Genomic DNA, 20,082 nt, shown 5'->3' on the forward strand with positions numbered 1-20,082 from the left:
CTTGCTACCAAACACCATTTGAAAGGATTCAGAGGCAAATTCCATGAACTGTTGTATTTTGTGTTTGTGTGTGCACATGTGCATTCACATATGCACATATGCACTAAAAATCCATGCATCCCATAGTTCTATTACATAGGGGTATGTGTATGTGCAGGTACACGTACAATAATCACTCAGAGAAGGGTTCTATTGCTCCACCAAAAGGTGTTCAGAGGGAGCTTTGAACAGTGTAGAGAGAAAGCCATTCCTGCAGTACAAACTGGGGGGAAGATGAGCTTTTCTTAAGTGAAATGAACTCTCTATGGGTTGAAAAACCTTTCTTCAATACTGCTAAACCTTTGAAGTAAAAACCTTCATATTGTGAGGAAATGTTTGAAGTAAGAAAACCACCTGCCTGAGAGAAACTTGTAAAGGATACCCACCTGCACTGATCAGTGTAATTGCATAATACAGGCAAATACTATAGGTCAGTCTCTCGTTATGCTGCATATTTCCCCAGCCCACATGCCAGTATATAATTGATGCACTGTAGCTTTCGGTAATCTGCTAATGAATACAATGTCATGAGTCCACTGTGACCATGTACAGGGCCAGAGGCCACAAGATTCAGACCAGCCAACATTGGCTGACACAGGGTGAGAAAACCGAAAGTTTCCTAATCCAGAGACAGAAAGGGATATATTGCTGCATATCCCATAGAGATTGAGTGCGAGAGTGGAGTTGTCTGGGCTTTCACATCCTGGGGATCTGGCTTAGAAAGGCGCAGACTTCATAGAGAACTTAGCTGGAAAGAGGAGCGAATAATCCAGGTGAAGGTCTCTCACTTACAAGGTCTCTCAATTACTGCCCTAATAATTGCAAAACTTCCCCCAGGAGAGTTGGGCTACCACCACTGCTTACAGCCAGGTGCCAGCACCTACTTGCTCACTCTTGCTGTAGGTAAAATGGGCTCCCCAGAGTCCAGCCACTAAACACCTAGACCATGCTTGAGACCTGTGGCTATATTTCTTAAGATATTTCAGCCTAAACTTGTGACTAAGGTCTGCCTCAATCAAGCTCTATCAGCTGTTCGCTGTCACCGTCACAACTGCTGTATCCAAACAGTCTAACCAACACGAAAGGAAAGTTGCAGGCTGCTCAGAGTTTATGATGCCTGAGGAGACATTAAAATAACACTTGAGTAAAGGTGCTATCGTGCACTTGTGGTAGATACATATTTTTTTTTTCTGCAAGGAGAAAATAACCCTGCATTATATTATTATTATTATTATTATTATTATTATTATTATTATTATTATTATTATTATTATTATTATTATTACAGTACTCTTATTCCTCAATAGTAACTACAATACACTTACCTGCATATAACATGGAGGGCACTCTATGATGGCTGCGCGGAGAGTCCAACCATCTGGCTGAATGTCCTTTACCTTGTGAATTGTGAATGTCCTATAAAAATTTTAAAATTTCTGCTTCAGTTATAGCCTCAAGGAAATCTGTACTGAGGCTTTGTTTTTCTGACAGCTATCTTCAGAGTTGCAATTCTGTCTGTTTTATCTATTGAAAACTGGATGAAGAAAAACAAGCCATTGCTAGTTTGGGACCAGTCCCAAAGTTTTTTGTTTTTGTAGGCTTGTGTTGTTGACATCACCCCTTCTTGCATATTCTTTGAGTCTCAGGCCATTTTCCCAGACTGGTCCCTTTGTGAGACCCATTTCAATAGGCTTTGAAGTCTGATGAGTGCAATGCTCTTGCTTGTCTCAAACCAAAGGCTGTAAGAGAAGTGGGTGAGGACAGGCGAGTGGACAAGGCACAGCTAGGAGAAACCAGTTCCCTTCTTAGTCATAGATTCTTTGAGAAGTCATTTGGTTTACGTTGCAAATGTATAATCTGCATTAAATACATATCTAATATTCCTGTATTTCATGAGCCTGCTGGGAGGATAGTACCCACTGAAAAGTGAGAAGTGCTCAGGCACAGTGGTGATTAGGATTGGGTTTGTACATGGATCAATGACAATGAAATACTCTTGAATAATCTCTGCCTCAAAGCAAAATTTGGTTTACCTGATGATCCCATTTTGTCTTGTTGGGTGACTAAAAGGTGATGATGATATCAGGGAATCATATAATTCCTCTGCTGAGTGGCTATATGCAGCAGGCCACTTATTTTTCTACACAAATCTGAAGGAAATCAGAGTTTCAGGACTCTGTGGCTAGGGGAATTGCCATTTTATGGTACACAAGAAATAGAGCATCTGTTCAACTGTCATTTCCATTAGGGTGACTGATAAAAAGGTGACAATTAACACCAGCCTATCTGTAGCAAGCAGATAAATAATAGCAGGAATAATAAAAAATAAAAAGAGTTAGAAATAAGCTCTCTACATTTCAACATATTTTCCCGAGCGGGTTGCATTTGATATTTATACCTACCAATTATCCATGCATATTAGCTAGAAAACTCCTAGCCTGGCCAAGGATTTAGAAATATCTCTTATTATTAACAGATATCTTGTAATATATATATGCATTTTAATTCTGCAGACCTAGAGACTTCTTAACATCTTCCAAGTCTTGCATTTTGCAAAATTTAGGCTGACTTAATCCCACTGAAATGTTTCTGGGCGAGTTACTCCCGTCATACCTTGTTTTCTGCACTCTATAATAAGTACCAAGCAATTACTCTGTGGTTATGTAATTTGTAAAATTGATCTGCTAACTAAAAGTCTGATTCACTGACAAAGAAAAAGCAAAGGCAAATGAAATGTCTTATGTAAAGGTTAAACACATATTTTATTTGCTGTAGAGAACATCCTAGCAAAGATGGGTGTATCTGAACAGCCTTGTGAAAAGGAAGTTTTTCTTATTTAAAAGTGATTGTTCTGTGGTCAGTAAAATTTCTGAATTCTGACTGTTGCTGAATGTCTCCTGAGTAGAAGATATCTCCATTGTCTACTAGTATGATTGTGTTTATCCTCTACTAATTTCTTCCATCCGAATGAAAACTCTGATCTTTCTTCTCTACTTGGCTGCTTATTTCCACAAAACTTGTGGGAGCTTTAATATATTTGTAGATTTACTTCTTTGTAAAATTTGGCTGAGAGTAGCCACAAGTTCAGAACTTAGCGAGGCAGACACACACACGGCATAGTGACATTAGCCTTGTTTCCATAGCAAAACAGATTGAAAAGTCAGATTAAAGATAAATCAGTCAGTGTGGAGCTCTGTGAATCCTATTTTCCATATTTTTGAGGAAGTGCTGGGGTCTAAGAGTCTAAGTCCAACATCTTGCTCTAGGTGTCCGTGCTTGAGCTTGAGCTTGTTGGACTGAATGATCTTTAGAGGTCCCTTCTAACGTCAACCATTCTGTGATTCTGTGATCTGAGGCAAGGGCAGTGAGAGGGGTTTTAGATAATTCATGAGTTGTTCAGGATCCTCTGCAAGAGATTATCTGGAAAGAGGGAAGTAGGAAAAAGAAAAAAAAAAGTAGGGCAAAAGCTGTCATCTGAGTGAAGTGTGACTACAGTGTAAAGGCTAGAGACTGCACGAGATGTTTACCCTACAGATTTGAGCCTTCCTATTTTCAGTGAGTCACATCAAGAAATAATGTGCAAAGCTCTTTTTCCCTGTGCTCATTTTTTCAGGCTTTGAAAGTAAAAGAATTGTTTCACTAAATTATGAATCTGTAACCTCTAAAGGCAGATTTAGCTTATATTGTGCTTCATTCAGTAAAACACCCCAAAATTTGTTAAAAAACAAAATAAAAAACATGCTCAATTGTTTTCTATATCAAAGCCTGTTCAAATATTTATGTGAATATTTATATTTATATTTATTTAAAAATAAATCATTTTTGTGTTTCTATATCTGATATCCAAGACCTAAAGCTTGCTGCACCATTTCCATAGTACAGATACCTTTCTCAAAGGATCATGCTATAGGAAAGGAGGCATAAGTCTCTCAACTTCATAGCAAATGTGTTTCCTATCACATGAGACTCAGCTGAACATACGCTTATCAAAGAATCAGGAGATTCAGATCTTCTTTGAGCAGTTTTCAACCTGTGAGCTCACCTGTGAACCACTGGCCCTGTATTAATGGAACACAACCTTTTCTAGGACAAGATGAAATGATATTTAAGCATCCTATCAGTTAATGGGCAATTAGCACAAGGCTTTTGCTCATTATTCCATCAAAATAAAATTGCTCTCAGTCAAATGACAGGCAATGAGAAATGCTTTAAATGATCTGAAATTATTTTCTTGTAATTAGTCAGCTGCAGTCTTAAGGAAGCAAGTTGAGGGTAATGGCATTATTTCCTGGAAAAAATATTTGGACCCAAGAGGGATTACCTTAAAACTAGGTAGGGTTCTGTGGTCCTGTGTGAACTTGCAAGGGTGCACGTCTATATCACAGGTCTCCATGTTTGCCATGTGCTAACTGAGGGCTTGCCAACTTGGAACAAATGTCCATTCAGCCAAAATTCTGCTCTTTTTCATGTCTTAGGCCACGCTTCATACTTTGTCCAAATGTTAATAAATATATAAGGCATAAGTAGTGGAAACTTAACATAATTTTTAGGTTGCTTATGACCTCTTTTATAATAATAAAGTCACATAGCCACAGTTTCCCACCCCATTGCCCTCCAGTTGCATTGATGATTTGGTCTATCTCGTTTGCTGTTACTTATTGTGCTGTGGCTCTTGTTTGAAGGTTTCTTGGCAAAACTTTAAAACCCTCAGACACAATGTGATGAATTATGGCACTTGCTTCTTCATCTAATGGTAATGGAATGGTTGATTTTACCATGAAAGTCAAAACCATCCCTAAAATTGAATGTAGACAGCTAATTCTGTAAATGCATGAAACTTTTTTTGTGCATTGCAGTATGATATTTGTATATGGAGTTCAATGTTATTAATGGTAATGCACAAAAAGCAAGTAAAGGCATGAACCAGCAAATTATTTAGAATCAGTACACTCCAAAACTTACTGATAACTTTTGTATTTCTGAGCATGAAACATATAATTTCTGCTTTAGTCATAATTATAGGATAGTCCAAATGTCTTGCATGTTACTCTAATAAAAGTATGTTTACTTTATCTACTGTTAAATATTACATTAGTTAAAAGTAATTTTCTCTTTCCTGAGCATAGTTACCAATAAAACAGTATCTATTCTGGACAGGTAATTGAAAAGCTGGCAGTATTCCTGTCAATGAGTACAAAAGGTACCACAAATAGTAGTCTAGCAGCTTTTCTTGTATAGTTGTAATTTGCACAGTGCATCCTGTTTTTTTCTTCTCTGTCTAAATCAGGAAGCTGTACAGCAATTACTGTCAGCATAAATTGAGCAAGCTTTCAAATTGTCTTCAAAGTCATCCAAGAAAGCAACTTTATCCTTCAAAGTAACTGAAATATTATGTTGATATTATATACAATTATTCAGGTAATTTATAAGTTTTCTTTGGGACAAGTTAAGTGCACTTTATGTGTTTTATCTGGATGACTCCTAATGCATGGAAACATGAATTATTCATAAGTTGTCTTCTGGTTCTAGGAGTCTTTATATAGCTTTTGTTTGCTAATGTATTTGATAGGCTATTTTGTGCACTAACACATTGTATGGATAATGCTAGCAATAAAATAAATACTAAATTATACATTCTGTAGTTCTGCATTAAGAACTAGTGCAGTGTGATTCATCATTTTTCCTCTCTTCTACTTCACAAATCTGAAGATAACTGATACCCTGAAACTATCATCTAACTCATCAAAAATACACTACTGCTGAACTATTACTATATATGTTGATGTAGAGTTGGCATTGTTGATGAATTTGTTAAAGCAGTGACAGCCTAAATATCTAAACCTGAAAGCTTTAATATAATACCTAGATTCATTTTTTACTTCTAAAATTTATGATATGAGCAAATAGAATTTAGTGTTACTATCCCAGGAAAATAGCTGATAACAAACTCAAGTGCTGATGTTTGAATTTTGAGCTCTAGCTAAGCTAGATATAACTCCTCCTATCCCCCTCCTCCAAAAAAATAGGAAAAAATAAAAGAATAGAAAAAAGAACAATCTTATCCTCTCCTTTTGCTCCCAACATACACAGGATGCAAAAGGATTATGAATGTTCGTTTTTTTTTTAATTTCAGTGAATGAAAATATGGATGAAAACTTTGCTGATGCAAAATCCGTTGATATCTCTCAGTGCAAAATGGTGAATCTATCTATCTGCTTAATTTTAGCAATATAGTGTCGTGAAGTTGGTAAATGGACCAGGATTCCCCTTTATTGATGTTTGCAATGAACACAAAAGGTGTTTCCCACTGTGAAAAGCCTGTCCATTGCTCTCTTGATGTGTTCTTTGCAGTATAAGTGAGCCCAGATGATTTGGAAAGGACTCTGTCAACACAAAGAGCTCTAGAGTGCAGGTGGCATGACAGTGGCCTCTTGCCAGAACATCTGTGGTAGCAGCTCCTTACATCTTTCCCCAGTCAAGAATACCTATGATAAAAATTAACAAACAAGATTAATACAGTGTAATTGGGTAATATAATTTTGAGTACTTATTGTCAGTTAGTAATTGAGGTAACAGTGTTCACTTCTTCTCAGTGGTGCCTTGAGCTGTTGCATCTCCTTAGAGACGTCTGAGAGCATCAGAAGATGCCATTTACAGGTGAAACTTGGTCATTTTGGTTGGCTATACTCTCCTTGCCAGCAGGATAGCATTGCTCACTGTCATATTTCAAGACCAAGGTCTTAATTGACTGCTACAGTATCTCAGAATCTTTATTAACATTAATACCTCCTGTCTATAGGCTATCCTGGTACAGAGTTGCTCTCCAGCCATTGGTTTGCACAGCTAGCTTGGACATATCTTTCCCCTCCAAGGAACTTTTGTATCCCATCCGTGACCAAGTGACATTTGATCATGACTTAAGTATTACTGCCATTTCTCTATACATTTGTCAGTGCTAACTCTGACTCTGGCATATAAAATGGAACCTGGCACATTTAAACACTTTGGGATGACATCACCGTTCAGCTTAGTGAAGGATCATATTATCAAAATGTAGTTCCTGCAGCAAATACATATCTTTCAGGTATGGTAATAATGGATATTGCAGCAGGGCTAGCAAAAGAAAGAATAAGTGTAGAATACTGGCATAAGATACAAACATAGTTGAGGTAAGAACAGATCTAGAAGCAGGAACTGTCTTCTGTATTAGTGACATTCTTTGCATGGAATTTATACTTATGACTTTAGCCTAGTATCTTGGGCCGTTTCAATAGCTATTTAAATCCTTAGGTCATGCTCTTCTTTTGCCAGAGCTTGTTCCATATTACATTTCCTCACAGCTAATATCTGAGTATCTTTCCGTCCTCACTAAATGTTGTATGAATATGGAAGAATATTGTATCTGTCAGCAGAAGCTATTGATAGTTCTTTTTTTTTTTTGTCCCATGTAATCCACACTGAAACCCACATAGATTTTAGGGGTTTTTTTTCCATAATTCTTTCTAAGAAAAGAGCTTACAGAAGCCAAGAGTAGTGGATTTTAACTCTCCAATTTATTTTAAGTATGTTACAGCAGCCAGAATTTTCAAAAGAACAAAGATAGCATCTTCAGAAGTTTTTCTCTGTTAAGATATAAATTGCAGACTCTCCCAAATATAGCCTGCAGAGTCATTGTTAAGGAGATTAGGCCATTTTGCACAATTGGTTTTAGAATCCCTTCATTTAATAAAAACATGAAGTTAGTGTGGTCATCCTTAGAAGAAGAGAGAATATTAATGAGGGAGTCAAAGGGTTTGATCTCCCAAAATAATTTGATTAGTTTTTATTTTAACAAGGTAATTAGAAAAATGATTCACATTTTACTGATTTCATTTCCTATAGTCTGTATAAGGACATAAAAATTATTAATAAAATGTCTATGTGGAATACTAATTTAAGTATATCTTCTTACATGCCCTACTTAAATTTTGTGTTCATCATTATTCTTCATGTATTGCAGTGCTTTACAGCTGAGATTTCTGAGATATATACTATCTAGTGACATTAATGGGAATGGCACATCAAAATCCACTAGGTGGCTTTGAAAATTTCAGTTATATTTTCAGTGTACTGTGAAAATACTGCTAAATTTATCCTTACACCATCCCTTAGAGACAGGTAAATATCTTTTAAAAGGATTTTATTGAAAATGAACTGTGCAGAACAGAGACATGAGAGACATAATGGGCCTTATCCTATTGACTTAATCTGGCATTGGAGGTATAACGATGAGCCAGAACCATTGAGCATTCATCAACAGAACTAGCCTATTATATTTGCCTAATACTTTTTAAAGATATGAGTTAAGAAAGAAAAGCAGTAGTCTTTGATTTCTTTTTATTTTTTAATATGTGAGGCAAGGGAGTAAATTTACAACACAGAAATATTTTGCAGTGGAAACCAAAATATGTATTTATAGTTGACAGTGTGATGCCTCCTGGAATTGTTACTGTGGAACTCTATATTCTCTTGACAGAATGATAATGAAGATGTAGATTCTCTTTTGGATCTATGAGCACCTCTGATCTTGGCCATCACAAGGTAGAGAGCGTGGTTACTGCAGGTAGTCTAGGTCACCCACAGATAAGGTAGCTTATTTGCCATTAGACAAACAACCTTTTCTTAATTGTAATCATTTGGTATGAAAATTTGGAGAATTTTCTTTTTTCTTTTTTTTTTTTTTTTTTGCATCCTAGACTGACGTCTTTCAGCTATGGTCTGTGCGTAGTTCACTCATTTTGTGGTAAGAAAGTAAACAAAGCAACCTCTCCAAGCCCCCTCCTCATCTAATTTTCTAAGACTTTTTTTATAACTCACAGATAGGACAAAATTTGAGATTGGTGCCTTGGCTCAGCTGCAGTCTTCTGGTGGGACCTTGGGTACATCAGTTAATTTGAATTGTGGGCACATCAGTTAATTTGAGTTGTGTTTCAATTCTCCGTCTCCGAAATGGAGATTATCATTAGTGTTTAGTGCTAGAGGTGCAGTGAAGGTATAATCCATTCATGCTTTTAAAGGTGGAATGTCCTCTGGAGATGCTCAAAATCTGCTTGGACGCCATCCTGTGTAACATGTTGTAGGTGACCCTGCGTGTGCAGAGGGGTTGAACTAGATGATCTCCAAAGGTCCCTTCCAACCTTAATGATTCTGTGATTCTATGTTTCTATGACTGGCATATTACAGTAATGATAAAGAAATCTCCTGGATTTACAAAATTTGTAATTTCAAAAGGTCAGGCAAAGAACATGAGAAAAAACATCAATATCCCTGTTTTACGGCTGAACAAGTGAGCCACAAAGAGAAGTGATTTGTCAAATGTGGTAAAGCAGAACTCAAATGAAATACACAATTTGGGATGTATTCCTTAAACACAAGACCCATCTTCCTCTGTTAGAATAAGTGAATGCAGATATTTTCATTGATTTTTGTTTTCAACCATTCACTGTTTCATCTCAGGAATTATTTTTTCCTGATGTCTTCAATAGGAACAGTATAACACACAGTCAGTGAATTAGATTTCATTTTAAGGTTACAAGTATTTTAAAATGTATAGGATGAACTTTCTGTCATAGGACAATCGCCCATCTGTGGCTCACAATCTTGATCACATAGAACTCTTCGAAAAATGTACCTTTTTGTTGCCCCGCTCAGGTACTACTATTAATAATCCATATTTTACTCTCTTTTTATGACTTCTTGATATTGTCTCCTGTGCTTTTTGACTTCAAGATATTTGGACTAGAAAATCTGGCAACTGTCAGTTAGTTTGATCCGTTATTCACCATAAGCTTCCTTCAGACAGTCATGAATGCTGCATCAGGCTTGCTCTTTCTGTATAAGTAAGGATCATCTCTACAGCTCTGCTGTGTTTTGTAGAATTTATTGAGGCCCGAGGCAAGCTGCATTAAATAACTTATTTATTTTAAAAATGAATTTATCCGAGGAAACACATGAAAGGGCTGGAATTACTGTGGAGAATAGTTCACCTCCAGGTTACAGCCCCGTTTCCATGCCGAGTGACGATACGCTCAACCGGTGACTCATGCGATTATTGTGCCATTGGAACAAACTGTCATCGACTGATGCATGATGCCACCGGCAGGACACTGTTTCCTAGCAACTGCTGAGAGCTGGTGTCTTTACATTTAACCCTTCCAAATTTCAGCATACGCTCGGATGCTACCAGGATGTGTTTGCACAGAGGCTTCTGCTGCAATTTAATCAATACTTCTATTTCACTGTGCTTTGAACAACGTGGGGCAGGCTAGAAGGCTTCTACAAAGTGACTTGGCTAAATCAGAGGGATCAATCCATCCATGATGCCAATGTGACAGCTTGAAACTTTTCCCCCCTTCTCTCACCTTTTTCTTTTCCTCATGCCTTTTAAATATGGAATTGTTTCTGCTTTACTGTGTGTCTAATAATTGTTATGATTTCATTAATGTCTGCCTTAAAATATGCTTCTCTTTAAGGCTCTGTATTCATGATATCTGAAAGAAATATTCCTAAATTATCAGCTAGTTTAAATAAGCCAAGGGAAGATCTAGTGTCAGTTTGAAATGTAAGATTTTCACTTTGTTATAGGTGAATGATTCTAGGGTTATGTAATGCAGTGTCCATACATCTGTCAGGGCAGGGATCTTTTTTTTTTTTTTTTTTTCCCCTATTCTATGTGATTCCAAGCATACTGGTGGATGCATCCCCAGCTGTTGTGCAGGTGGTTTGATGTTCAGCAAACAAGACACTCAAAAGACCCTTTTTACTAAGTGATGACTTCCAGCTGTAACAGCAAAATGCAGCTTTTTACAGTCCTCTCTCAGTGGTTTCTGAAGCTGAACTCCTTAGTGCCATCCCTCTGAATGACTGAATTGACACCAGTTTTCTGAAACAAACAAAACAACAGCAGACTGGTTCGTGCAGCTCCCTGATGCGCTTCCCATGCTGTGCGACACTTAGGCTGCAATGTGGTAGTGGGATAGATATCCCCAGGTGCAGGGGAAAACTCTGGAAAACTCTTAATGAAGCTTTCTGCAAAGTCTTTCACTGCACCCCCTGAAAAAAATAAATAAAAAAGGTATAGGTGGATTTTGTAGAATTATAGGTAGATTTTGTAGAATTCAATCTCAGCAAACTAAGTAAAAGAAACCACAACATAATTGATCTGGAAGTGTGTAGGAATTAACAAGGCAAGAGAAAGTGCTTAACAGCTAATGCTAAAGAGGGGGCTTGTGTACTGATCATAGTGTTTGGTACACTGACTTTTGACTCACATCACTCACATCACTCCAGGGAGAGGTGTACATATACATGGAATTATCACTGTGCTTTGGCTTTATGAGTTAGCTTTCTTGATGGCTATCTCAGCCAAAAGATAGAGGTTTATGAAGAGACTCCTGGCATTAAGGCTTCTCATTTATACTCAGAGTCTGAGATGAACATCTAGCATCTGCTCAGTGTGTGCACCTTGAAACTTCCCAGTATTAAGACCAATCATAGTTGCTTCTTTTCCAGGTTGCATTGTAAATGACTGAAAAGGGGGGCAGATATGCAGCCACCAGCTGCTCATGCTGTTTATCTTTCCAACGTAATCTTATGAAGGTCCTATGATATAAAGCCCTTCATTTGTCCCTACTTTCCAGGTCTAGTATCTCAATTGCAAAGCATTTAAGTAGGTGGCGTTAATTTATTTCTGTGAAATATCTCACTGCAGTGACAACCCTACTGGACGGAAGTGTTTTGCTCTAGTGCAATCTATGTTCATTAAAGAAAAGTTTCAGAGACTTCACAGGTTTGTATAATATTTCAAATCTTTCAACATCTATTAGAGCTGAAACTTGGGGCCTGAATGCTAATGGTGCTGAAACTTAACCCTGCAGTGATCTGACAAAGTTGCCTAAGGAGGTTTTCACACATCTTTTCTACAATATCTGCTTCTTTGCCAGTGAAAATTAACCTCTACTTGCACAAAAATGAAACTTCACCTAACTCATTTAGAAATAGCAGGGGAAAAGAGAAAATCAATCCATAATGAACAATATCACATTAAGAAGATCTAATTAGAAATGGCTTCTCCTTTATTGCACTGATAATGGTAAGCTTTAAGAATGACATCATTACAAAATCCAATAGCTTATAACGGAGTGATTTTTTTTTAAAAAAAAAGCTTAAAATACCAGATCAATAAATTCACACACTGCATAACTACATTTTATCAAAATTCTTAATAAACGCCGATGTCAGAAATGTGCTAATTTATTTTTGAATAAATGATATGTTATCTTGTGCTACATGTACACCACATTGATATTTGTGAAGAGGGAGAATATCTCTATCAGCATCACAATGAAGATAAAGTTTTCTATACTTAATCTTACTTCTTTTTCTTCAGCTACAGCTGCACAGAGCAGTTTTCTGAATTTATGAATCAGCTCTTCCCTAGAAATATGTTTTGGGGATTTTTATGCATTTTTTAAGGCTGGGACTTGAATATATATTAGAAAAACTGAGAACTCCTCAGGATAATTTTCTGTATTTTCTACTTAAAAGCTTTTCAGTATTTCCTCAGAAAGAAACAAAATTACAAAAACTTCTATTAACAGAAAGTAGACCTTAACTGTAACTTTTTTTCCAAGAACTAGCTTCAGTTTTGCAATAGCAAAACACCCATGAACGACTTCTTACTCAGCCAGTGCACAATTTAATACTTAGGACAATCCATCAAGGTTTAGATGCAGCTAAGACATTAATGTGCTGCATACCTGTTCTATCCAATGGCCCACGGTATAATTTGCCAGTGGCAAAATTATTTTTCTAAATGCTTACAACTAATCTAGACTCAAAAATGTTGCCCGCTGAGGGAACAGAATATGTAATGTGTAATCTTTTTGTAATGAGCCCATTACTCTGGTTTCTACGTAGAGATCTACCAGGCATAACTGTGGGCAGTTTTGTTCATACTCTCATTAAAAAACATCTTAGTAAGATTAGCTGCTGTTTGGCAATTAGGATGGCTAGATATATTTGTTTATAACAGGAGCAGGAGGTAATTAATACATTTCACATAGCTGGTTTCACCCATGAAAATAAAGAAGAGCAAGATAAAATCAGCTGTGTTTTCTTTCTAAGCAGAAAAGTGTTGCAGTACTTTCAAAAAGTCTGGAGCAAGGATTCAAGGTTACACAACAAAAGAATTTCTGCAGCATGGAACTTAACAGATAAGAAACAATGTTCTGCCTATAATACTTCTAACTGAGATTTGAATTAAAAGAGCCAGGGATATTGGCAGTGGAGATGAGCACTCTAATGCACTGTTCTGCAAAAGGAGTTCATCACTAGTAACCGACTTTGAATTATGCTTTACTAGATTTCTTGCATATGTCAGAAATAAGTAATTGCCAATTACCCTGCTCAAAAGAGCTGGTGGGATACAATCATTTCACTTAAGCATAAATGCAGAGCTGCAGAGAGCTGAGGAAAGAGTTCTGCAGAGGAGAAGCGTCAAGAGATAGTTTCTGAAAAATTGAGATAACTTGAACTCTCCTGCAAAGGCTAATTTTAGCTTGGTTCTAGGAGGCAGAGGCTTGGCAGTAGTGGATAATCTGTAGCAATGTGCTAACTGAAGCAGTGGGTTAATCCCCCCAGTCTGCTTATTAAATAAGGCAATATCATTAACTTTATTTTTCATGGAAGAAAGTGAGACACAGAGGCGGTGGCTTGCTCAGAGGAATTGTGGAGAGAATGAACCTGAGTCTCTTAAGCTCATCTTCCTATCGAATGGATTCTGCTTTTTCTGGATGACTAGGAGAGAACTAACTTAAAAATATTGCTCCTTAAGCTTTAGATTGTGTATCTATTTATTTTTGTCTTTATGTGAAAAGTTACCAAATCCATATGGGAGTATATTGGATGGTTAGATCAGTGTTCAGTCAGGGCATCTGAACACTATCCTGGACTCTGCTGTCTTATTTTAGAGACAGCAAGTTAGTTCATTTTGCTTAGTATCAGTATCATTTACTAGTTTCCTCAGTGACTAAAATGTATATAATTATCCAGCGCTTAAGGCGGTCCTGTGAGACATGCTTAGAGAGGTACACTTGGAAACTGTGCACACAGTGGAAAAAAAATGAATAAAATAAACAAGAAAAAATCAATACAACTATGTCATAATTGTAAAACTTTGCCTATAGATATAGCTACTGATCTGATACAACATCTGGTGTGACTGAACTCCCTCTGGCATTGGGATGCTGAGTTTGGCTCCAAATGTCAAACAGTTCTAGGTTTTGCAGATTTTTGTGCCTTGTGTATATGTTTGTGTGATAAGCGTATTTGATTAGGAAGAGGTTGTGTAAATAGATTGCCATGAGTCAGACTTGATTGCAGTGCAGAAGCACTGGGAATTCTCTAGGAGGTATCATTCTGGTCCTCACTGCCAACATTAAAGTCCTCCAGATCTAAGGACTGCACAAGAGGCCTGTAATAAGTGGGTGTGAAACAGCCAGTGAATGCCCAGGGGGCAAAGAGAACAGGAAGATCACCTCCTACATTAGCAAAGGGAGAGCTGTATTGAACACAGGGGAGATTATCATCTAAGCCTCCACAATCACAGCTTTCACAATGTGTATTAACAGCTGGTGCTAAGCACCATAATGAATACACCTAAAAAAAAAACCCAAAATAAGTGCAGAGTGCAGAATGACCTTGAGTGCCGAATGGTCAACCCCACCTCCAGACTTACTGCTGTTGATGCTGCTGGGCCTTCGAGAAGTTTCTAAGTCTTCTGTGAGATCTGCTCAGCATGGAGTAATCTGGGGGATAGATGATTAAAAAAGGAAGTTCCATCTCGACGTGAGGAAGAACTTCTTTACTGTGAGGGTGCCAGAGCCCTGGAACAGGCTGCCCAGAGAGGGTGTGGAGTCTCCTTCTCTGGAGATCTTCAAAATCTGCCTGGATGCCGCCCTGTGCCCCGTGCTCTGGGTGTCCCTGCTGGAGCAGGGGGTTGAACTAGATCATCTCTAGAGGTCCCTTCCAACCTCAACCATTCTGTGATTCTGTGATGGGTGTCTGAATGTGCACAGAGGATTCAAAGTGCTTTTGCACCATTGCAGTATATGGGCTGCATGTGCTGGAGTCAGGGTTCAGCATTGGATCTTGATCGTTCTTCGGTTTCTAGGCTTAAGGTTCCCAAAACAAAGAAATGAAACTGCTAAGAGCAACACAAGGGGTGAGTTTCACTCCTGAAGTCAAATGACTCCCAGATTACCATTTAAATTAATTTGTGAGGTTTGGCCTGACCCTTCCAAATGGTTTAGCTGATTTGGCAGCCAGAATGCAAGGCAGTGTGGGGAGTGTTGTTTGCCTAGAAATTCAGAGGAGAAGCTATGTGAGGCGGTTGTCTCTAAAATGAAAATCTTTCACCTTAGTTTGGCTGAATGCAAAATTTGCAGAAGGAGAAGGACAAAAACTTAAGGAGGAGGAGGCTGGTAAATTTAGATGTCAGTGAAACTCCAATGAGATGAGAGATAGTCGCTGTGATTGTGCTGTGCAAGCCAGGTTTCATGGGGTAACGCGTGTCTTCTGGTCTGCAGGATGATCCAATGCCTGAACTTGGCACGGGGGTTAGTTGGTTGTCCTCCATGAGTTCCATACCAATATCAGCTGAAATAGCTTCGTGCACTACAGCAAGATAATTGCAGTATCTTTTGTGTTGTAACATCTATTATGCCCATGTTGAGAAAACAGGATCAGAAAAATGTGATCTTTTAGATTAAAGTAAGTACAATCACTTTAAAAAAAAATCTCTTTTTATTGTGAATAAGTAATGTGTTTACATCCTGTTCCTTGTTTTGCCTGGAGGCACAAGGCTTGATAACTCAGGAGCCAGGATGACCTCTGCAAGAGGATCCAACTCCTTACCCTTACATGGGAGACTGTGGCTTTGACAGGATTCAGATCTGGAGTGCAAAGTAGACTGTGTTCACAGCACTGCCTTCCACGGGGAAACAGCTGCTGCATTTTAATTTTTGACTGGAGAGAAAAGTAGGTTAGAAGGTTCTGAGTTACACCCTGGAGCTTCATCTGTGGCTGAGTGCGTAACAGCTCTCTAGGAAAAGAGTCGTCTGGCATTTTCAGTCTTTCTTCCTTGCAAAATCTACTGCACATCTTGCTGCTCATGCACAAAGAGAAGAGGGGAGTAAATCTCTGCAATTAGCAGGATATTCTGCATTGAGGAGCTCTGGAAGATTTGTTTCTGACTTAGAATAGGGTGCCTTTAAAACAATTGGTTCATATTCATCACTTGACATCCTTTTGTTCTACAGAGCTCCTAACATGCAGCAAGCTATGTCCTGGTTTGTTGTTAACCTGTGCTGTAATATCTGCATGCTCTATAGAGGTTGCAGTGAAAAGAAAAATGAACTTAAAAGCACTGATGTCAGTCTATTGGGATTTCAGTCTCCAAAATACAAATGTGAACAAAACTCATTTCTGTGCATATATATGTGACCTAGTCACTCTAGGTTCTCTCTATAGTCATAGAAAAGAAATTGGCACTTTAAGGATGTTATTTTCTGATCTAATTTAGGTTCCTCAGTTCCTCTAATCTTTGGGTTGACTATATTGATAGATAGCTGTTGACAAGAAAGCCATTGATCATCCAGGGAGCCCTGGATGACTAGCTCAAATGTTCCTTTAGGCAGATGAATCCCACCTCCAGGAGGTGAAGCATCCCTCCATTTTTAGGACTCTTTGTTGTCATTCACCTATATGCCAAGAATAAATCCACATGTAATGTTATGCTTTCTTTCCAAAACTGTGACAGAAGTTGGTTCCCCTCCTCTTCTGGGTTATTACCCAAATATCTGGAGTACAGGGCGCCTGGAAGGCCTTATTGGAAATGTCATTTTTCTTCTTCAGGTCTTTTTTATATCCGTTCTGAGAATTACATCCTGTTAGTGTCTTGATCCCAACTTCCCCTTCTCATCTTATTTTGGCTCACTTGTTCTGGCAAATACTGTAGTGGTGGTTTGTGGGTTTGGCTGTATCTGCCTGTTCTTTATGACAAGCACTGAATTGCTTTTCCCCCTCCTTTCTTTGTCCCCTCCACCTTCCCCTCTTCCTGAAGCAAGAGCTGCCAGCACGTAACACCTAGCCCTGTGCTACCTTTCAGGTTCCTTTTTAATAGATGGGCATGGCTTTGACCATCCTCTACCACTTCGATGTGAGGATTCAAATGGCTTAAAACTAAAATATATATTTATTTTGGTCGTTCACCTACTTCATTTCTCCTCTGCTCCTGGAATGATACCAACCACTCTCAGTGATTTATTGCATTTTAATTTATTGAACTGTTCTTTCACCTTTTTTTCTCAATACATCTGCCTTCGCAATTGCCTCAGCTTCATTACCTGTAAAGTGTCACCTTGGGATGGATATTTCCCCTTCACCTTCTGAAGTAAAAGAGAGATGAAAAGAAATCCACTTAGTTTCTCAGCTCCTTGACTGAATCATTTAGCTTCTCAGTCTCTTTGATTGCACCTTTTACACCATAGTGGTGCTGCTAACTAACTTCCTTTTGGGCCTCCTGCAGCTGATGGCCTGGGAGCTGAGTTATTACTCAGCCTCCTAGTTTTGGTTAATTCATCTTCACCTTTCAATCAGCCCCTCTTTCGTCACAGGTTCGCAGTAGACCGGGAAAGTAAGAACAGGCCTATATGTGAGTGACCTTATTACTAGCCTTACTTTACTTGCCTAATCTCATGCATCCTGCTGGATAATTACATGTAGGGGAAAGAGAAGAGCTGTCTTTTAGTTTTGCTTGCTTGACTCTGGACTTCTTTTGAGTCTTACAAGCTCTGTATATTTAAACTGCATGCAGATTTTTTAAATTATTATTATTTATTTATTTCCTGGGATATCTGGGGGAAAAAGAAAGGGATCTTAAATAGAAAGGAAGTCTTGGTAAATTATTTAGAAACTTCTTGAAAGGGAAGTTTTAGAGAACAGCGAAAAGTCTCCTAAATCATCACAGCAGTAGATAAAGAACACCTTGTTAGCATCCCTAGAGGTTTGCAAGTTAGTAAATAAAAGTAGACATTGTGCATAATAAGAAATAGTCCATCCCCTGAAGTTTGTGCCTTTAAACTACTGCATGATCAGAGGAATTTATGCCTCTTCTGCAGGGTTTTCTCTCTGCTGGTGATAGGGTGGAGGCCAGCAATTTTTGACCGCCAGTTGTCTCTTTTTCATCCGTGTCCTTGGACCTAAGTATCAAGAGCACTATTTCTGCTGCCTCTTCTCCTGCTGCTCCTAGCAGAATCTAACTTTAAGATTAATCTCTTTTAAGTGTGGCTGCTTTGACTGGCTGACTCAGTCACTACTAATTACAGAGGCAATGCTTGTATAATACTGGAATTTATGCAAGTCTTTCCTCATTTTTCCTTGACTGCATTTCTAATACAAAGATCCTAATTTCTTCCAAGATTTAAACATCAAGAATGATGTCTAATACATGCATTGTATATAGCAACACTGTGGCTAATTATCTTAAATCTTCTTTTCGGGTATCTTGGATTTATTTCTGTTAGACTATTCTTCCTTAGATCTACTTGACAACATCCAACATACTATTATCTGATCCCTATAAATACCTAGCTCTTCTCCTTTCAGGTCTATTCATCTGACCCACTTCTTCCAAAACATCGTTTCACTTCCTTTCTCTTCTTCCCAACTTTGTTCTGACAGACCCTTAAATATTATTAATTTTTATTGCCAACAGTCTGCATAATTTTTGTGTAAAGCGAGCCTTCTTAATAGGCTCCATCCTCAAACGTTTCCTGGTGACTGTTTGATTTAACCATCATTTTTCCACCTTGTCATGTCCTCAGCACATGGAGACAATGCAATTATATTGTGTTTACTGAGCTATGTCTGTTCAAAACCTCTGTAAAATCTGTAAAATGAAAAAATTGGCAGCTAAACCTGCCATTGTAGCGATAGGAATATAGAGCTTCACTGTTTGATTATAAAGCAGGTGAATGTCATGATTCAAGCATCAGCTGAAGGGCACAATAAAACAGAGCCAGACATTACTGCTTTGCAGTGCCCTGAACTAGTTCTCATTGACTGGCAGCTCTGTCTGTCCTGAGCTGTCTGGAGAAGTTCACTGTTCTTTCATTTTCTAACCCACTTTTTGGATTGAGTTCCTGATTCTGACATGATATATTCAGCAGCTCCAATTTGGCCTTCTACAACGTTCTTTTATATCCCATTTAATGACTACATGCTTTATATTGAACTTTATGTTTCATTATTGTGGGATTCGACTATTGCTGGCATATTAAAGGTGACCTTTAGACTACATTTTCCAAAATAATCTACATTTTTTAGGATTTACCTCTCCTTTATCAATCCAGAGACTACATTTCCTGAATTACATGAATAGATCAGCAGCTATTGACAACATTCACTGTCCAGTTTTCAAGCCCTAGAAAAGCAACTTCTCCATCTAGTTCCTTCTGTGAAGAAACCAAGAAAACCACCTTACTCAGCTCTCACTAAACTTCTGTATCATTAACAAAACCTGCCTAGTATAACTGAAGGTGCAGAGGAGTCCATATAACACTCTCTTTTTAAAGAAAACAGCAGGCATCTAAATGAGTAGACTTACTGTGAATAGGAATCTACAGTAATTGTCACCTATTCTATAATAGATTCAATTCATGGCACCTACGAGTATATTCTTGGGGGTAGAAATTTTATAAAGTTATATTATTTTTCTTAGAAGACTGGTAAGGATACTGATCTTTCTACCACACAAAGGCAGCTGAAATGGGAGGTTTTCTTGTACGGCTTGTGCAAGAAAACAAAAAATCTGCTTTAGGACCATGGCCTTCTGTACACACAGTATTTCACTTAACCATAAGGAGTGCAGTTAACATAGCGCTCGTAGAGTGGAAGCAATAATCTCAATATAAAGGCATCTTACAATATTATAGCTGTTCTTCA

Source organism: Nothoprocta perdicaria, unplaced genomic scaffold (assembly GCF_003342845.1).
Source record: "Nothoprocta perdicaria isolate Ctin4 unplaced genomic scaffold, notPer1 scaffold_95, whole genome shotgun sequence".
Taxonomy (NCBI): Eukaryota; Metazoa; Chordata; class Aves; order Tinamiformes; family Tinamidae; genus Nothoprocta; species Nothoprocta perdicaria.